Source organism: Triticum aestivum, chromosome 5A (assembly GCF_018294505.1).
Source record: "Triticum aestivum cultivar Chinese Spring chromosome 5A, IWGSC CS RefSeq v2.1, whole genome shotgun sequence".
Taxonomy (NCBI): domain Eukaryota; kingdom Viridiplantae; phylum Streptophyta; class Magnoliopsida; order Poales; family Poaceae; genus Triticum; species Triticum aestivum.
The window spans coordinates 29,448,849-29,454,614 of NC_057806.1; the positions used below are offsets into that span (position 1 = coordinate 29,448,849).

The window sequence follows — 5,766 nt, forward strand, 5'->3', positions numbered from 1 at the left end:
AATCACTAACGGAAATAATCAAAGAGAATAGGATGTGGTGTGGTATTGCGTACCTTTGGAGGTGGCAGCATGCGATTGGTTGAGAGCACTCGTGAGAAATGCTCTCGCAGCAACACGAGACACAACACAAGTACTAGTAGTAGGCGCGTGGTGGGAAATCCCCAAATTGCCCCCACATGAGCATACGTACATAGGCAGAGGAAGAAAAAAGAAAGGAGACAAGAAGAAAAAGAAAGAAAAGAAGAGTGGAGAGGAGGGGAAGGGAAGGGAACGGGAAAGAATTCTATGAGAATAGGTCTCATACGAGACTCATCTTGATGAATGACACGTGACATTCATAAATCAGAAAACATCTACCTCACCCTTCACTTGAAATTAAGAGAGGAAAGATTAGATGCTTTGGGATTTATAAATACCACGTATCATGCATCAGGGCGGGTTTTACCTACTAACCGTGAGACCTGGTCTCATAAATTTTTTTTCCAAAGGGAACGCGGTCGTGACTGAAATGGGGAGTGAGGCACCACGTGGTCTCCTGCCACTCACCTTGGGCCGTTTCAACACTCCCCCCCTGCTCCTCCCCTCCCCTCCCCTGTCCCGCCTCCCCCCCTCCCAAACTCTATAAATATAGCTCTCCCACTCCCACCCTTCCCCATCTCATCTCACTCCCTCACTTCCTCTCCCCTCTCACCCGAACGCCAATCATCCGCGCTCGCCGGAGCATCGAATCGAATCGAACCGGCCGGACTCCCGCCTTCTTCTCCTTCTTCTTCTTCCGAGGACCAGCGATGCAGACTCTGTCCGCGCAGCCCCTTGCCTCCTCCTCTTCCTCGATACAGCGCCAAAATGGGCGCCGACGGGGCACCAGCTCCGTCCGGTTCGCGCCCCGCGCGGCCGCCGCGGCGGCCGACTCGGTGCTGATCGCCGCCTCCACCAGCACGGCCCGCCCGCCGGCGTACCTGCCATCGCCCTCCACCAGGAAGGTCCCCGGGTACGAGCAGTCCGCGCCGCCTGCCATTGCCTCGCCGCAGAAGCAGGGGAGCAGCAAGGACGGGCAGAGCAAGGGCGGCCTCAACTTCTTCCAGCGCGCGGCGGCCGCGGCGCTCGACGCCTTCGAGGAGGGGTTCATCCACAATGTCCTGGAGCGGCCCCACGCGCTGCCGCGCACCGCCGACCCCGCCGTGCAGATCGCCGGCAACTTCGCCCCCGTCGGCGAGCAGGCCCCCGTGCGCGCGCTCCCGGTCTCCGGCCGCATCCCGCCCTTCATCAACGGCGTCTACGCCCGCAACGGCGCCAACCCCTGCTTCGAGCCCACGGCGGGGCACCACCTCTTCGACGGCGACGGCATGGTGCACGCCATCCGCATCCGCAACGGCGCCGCCGAGTCCTACGCCTGCCGCTACACCGAGACGGCCCGCCTCTCCCAGGAGCGCGCCGTCGGGAGGCCCATTTTCCCTAAGACCATCGGCGAGCTCCACGGCCACTCTGGCATCGCGAGGCTGGCTCTGTTCTACGCGCGCGGCGCCTGCGGCCTCGTCGACCCGTCCCACGGCACCGGCGTCGCCAACGCCGGCCTCGTCTACTTCAACGGCCGCCTCCTCGCCATGTCCGAGGACGACCTCCCGTACCAGGTCCGCGTCACCGCCGGCGGCGACCTCGAGACCGTCGGCCGCTACGACTTCGACGGCCAGCTCGACTGCGCCATGATCGCGCACCCCAAGCTCGACCCCGTCTCCGGCGAGCTCTTCGCGCTCAGCTACGATGTCATCAAGAAGCCGTACCTCAAGTACTTCTACTTCCACGCCGACGGCACCAAGTCCGCCGACGTCGAGATCGAGCTCGACCAACCCACCATGATCCACGACTTCGCCATCACCGAGAACTTCGTCGTCGTGCCCGACCACCAGATGGTGTTCAAGCTCGCCGAGATGTTCCGCGGCGGCTCGCCGGTGATGCTCGACAAGGAGAAGACCTCCCGCTTCGGCGTCCTCCCCAAGTACGCCAAGGACTCGTCGGAGATGATGTGGGTGGACGTGCCCGACTGCTTCTGCTTCCACCTCTGGAACTCGTGGGAGGAGCCGGAGACGGACGAGGTGGTGGTGATCGGCTCCTGCATGACCCCCGCCGACTCCATCTTCAACGACACGGACGACCACCTCGAGAGCGTGCTCACCGAGATCCGGCTCAACACGCGCACCGGCGAGTCCACGCGGCGGACATCCTGCCGCTGGAGAGCCAGGTGAACCTCGAGGTGGGCATGGTGAACCGCAACATGCTGGGCCGGAAGACGAGGTACGCCTACCTGGCCGTGGCCGAGCCGTGGCCCAAGGTGTCCGGGTTCGCCAAGGTGGACCTGGTGACCGGCGAGCTCACCAAGTTCGAGTACGGCGAGGGCCGGTTCGGCGGCGAGCCGTGCTTCGTGCCCATGGACGGCGAGCACGCCCGCCCCGGCGCCGAGGACGACGGCTACGTGCTGTCCTTCGTGCGCGACGAGGCCGCCGGCACATCCGAGCTCCTGGTCGTGAACGCGGCCGACATGCGGCTCGAGGCCACCGTGCAGCTGCCGTCCCGCGTCCCCTACGGCTTCCACGGCACATTCATCGGCGCCGCCGACCTCGACGCCCAGCACTAATCGATTCCTTGGTTCTTTGGCCACACCTGCCCCCGCCATTGGCCCTCTCGCTCTCATCACTCCGAGCTTCTCGGAGGCAGAGAAGCAGAGGACGAGCAGAAATGTGGAGGGAAAAGCTTTTCCAGAGGGAGCCACACAGGAGGTCCCCGGAAGCGGTTGCCCCAAGGCATGGATACAGTTAGCGGCGGTTACACACCATCACTCTCTCTTCATCACTTGGTTTTTTGGTCACTTTTTTTTTACCTTTTCACCTTTTACCCATATTAGTAAATGGTAAATCAGTTAGGGTAGTAATACTAGTGGAGTTTAGGGAGGGAGAGAGCTTGAAGCTCTGGCACTGTGGGTGTACAGGGTGCTGAGAGCTCAGCTGGATTCTGTTCTTCTAGAGAGAGAGAGAGAGAGACAAGAGAGGGGAATTGAACCACCCAGTTGTGCTGGAGCTGGAGTGACTCCTGCAACTGAGGTGCTGTTGGGGACTCAATTCCTTTTCTCTGCTGTGTATATATACTCCTCATGATCACTGTCATGTCATATAGTAAAGCTTGATCATGTTCATCTTCCTTCCAATGTGTCTATGTGCTCTGCTCTGCTCACCAAACGCCCCTCTCTCTTTCTATCATGTCTGACTGAATTGTCTTGCTCACCGATAATTCAACTCGGAGCTCGGGCTCATCTATATCGGTGAACAGTAAAACTAAATTAAATTAAATCGTAAAAAAATAAAAAAAACCTGAAACCTTTTTGGACGCAAGATGCTTGAGTGCGCGAGGTGCGTGCGAAAATCCGTGGGCATACAACATTGGAGGAGCTCGCCCGCCAAAAAAAATCAGGTATGAAAATTGTGTTTTTTCAAACTTTCTCACAAGCCTGAAAATTGAGTTTTTTACCACGAGCTACTCGAATGTAAAAACTCTACCAAATTTAGCACAGGCATCACACATTCGACCATATTGCACCAAAAAAATTCAATTTTTTTGAATTTTTATGCTATTTAAACGATTTTACTATTCAGACAAAGAGCATCTGCGCCTGGGTGCAGAAACGCCGCATCCCTTACTTATCTTTGTACTCAGTAAGTCTCTTTGTTTTCACTGAACTGGTGTGCTCATCAGATAAATCCGGGCGTGTGTGTCGGCTTGTGGGGTTTCTGTTGGCTTGTTGTTCCTGTTCCTGTTCCTGCGTGCGGCCGCATTATTTGCATAGCAAGGTTGGTGCCACATTAAAACACCGGCCTTTGCCTTTGCCTTTTGCTTGGTTGCCTTTTTTTTCTTTGCCTTTTGCTTGCTTTCGCCCCTACACCACACACAATCTGTGGGGCTGCTCATCTTTTTGTTTGTTTGGTGGTGTCTGTCTCCTTCTCCTTCAATTTGGGGAGAATTGATTCAGATGCCTGCCTTCGGTTTGAGGCGAATTGATGATTGGAGACCACCGTCCTCCATTCAATCTTTTTTGGGGGGGGGGGGGGGGTGAATTTGCATGTGAAAAGCAAGAGTTGTGGTGAATTGAACTCAACCTTCCAATCATAATTGGTCTGTGATCCAAACATGGAGATTTCACTGTAATTTTAAGGGTTTTATTGTGTTGTAAATCTCCCTTCTTTTGCGAGAAATCTTTCGACCTATTCATCAGCTGTCAAGATAGTATAAAGAACACCAAAAGTAAAAAAAATATACATCCAATTCCATAAACCACCGACTACAAACACTGGAGCGAGCCAAAGGCGTTGCTGTCATCGTTCCTCCCTCCTCGGAGCCGGTAAAATATTTTTGCCATTGTAGTAAGGCCCCATAAAACCAACGCACCGGAACAACAACCATCGCCGGTGAAGAGAAGTGTAGATCGGAATGATCCAATCTGCAGACACACAGATGTAGTCGAACGAAGACCCAATCCAAACAGATCCACCAAAGACAAATGCCCGACAGGATCTCACAAGATCCGCCGCTGACACACCTCTACATGCCGTCTGACGATGCTAGAAGCACCCCCGGGATAGAGGCTGGGCCGGAAGAATCTTATTCCATCTTCAGAAAGTTGCCATTGTCTGGTCTTCCTGATTACGGCACAAACCCTAACAAATTATCTTCACAAAAGTCGAATTTGTTGAATCGAAATGAAGCCAAGAAGATACAAACAAAATGAGCGTACACCTGACCTCTGGATAAATAACATGCACACAGCAAACACTAGCGTGCACAAAAAATCACCCGGCCTCACACGTTCCTGGAATCTACACTGAGCTAATGAAGCAGGTAACCCAACAGCCGTCACTGCTCTCTCCACCGATTAGTGCATCAAAAGACAAAATCATCTTGGCATTCAAGGTGATAAAAACTAAGCCAATCCCAAAGTGGCTTCACATTTGAAAAATTAAGGTGCCTTTAAATGTGGTTTGTTCACAAGAAAGTTATTTTGACTAGGGACAACTTGACAAAGCGTATTTGAGAAGGTAGTAAACGGTATTGTTTCTGTGATGAAGATGAGCCTATCCAACATCTTTTTCTCAAATGCCCACTATCCAAATTACTATGGTGTACATTACATGTATCTTTTAATGTCAGCCCTCCTAGTAGCATTGTCGCTTTATTTGGGACGTGGCTAAATGGGGTAGAGTCTAAAACAGCGGCGCATATTCAAGTCGGAGTGTGTGCATTAATTTGGACTATATGGAACTATCAAAATGTCGTGATTTTTAACAAACAAAGCATCACAATTTTTTTGCAGGTCACCTACCGCGTTGGATCCGTCCATGGTCGTTACTCAGCCATGAGGAAGCCAAGGGGCATATGACTTATGGGTGCAACCGTTCAGTTGTACGGGAAACTTACAACCGGTTTGGATGGCGGTCCTATTTTTGCCAGTTGTGACAATTTTTATTTTATTATGAGTGCTTGTGCAGATTTGTATCGACCTAAGTACTTGACGGCTACTTTTGTTTAGTAATATGTCTACATGATCATCTTGATGCAAAGTCCATGAATAATCTTTCTTTAATAAAGAAAATCTTGGCATTCAAGGAAAGAAAAATCAGCTTTTATTTCCCATGTCCTCGTAGAAATCAAGAAGCAGCCGGGAAGAAGACACTGTTGAGCTGCATAAGAAGTTGAGTTGCTCTTCCTTCTCTGCCAACAAAG

At 52.8% G+C, this 5,766-nt stretch overlaps 1 pseudogene; it reads left to right on the top strand.

The window, feature by feature from the left end:
- Positions 1–667: 667 nt before the first annotated feature.
- On the top strand, positions 668–3,192 carry LOC123102102 (9-cis-epoxycarotenoid dioxygenase NCED5, chloroplastic-like; annotated as a pseudogene).
- The last annotated feature ends 2,574 nt before the right edge of the window (positions 3,193–5,766 follow it).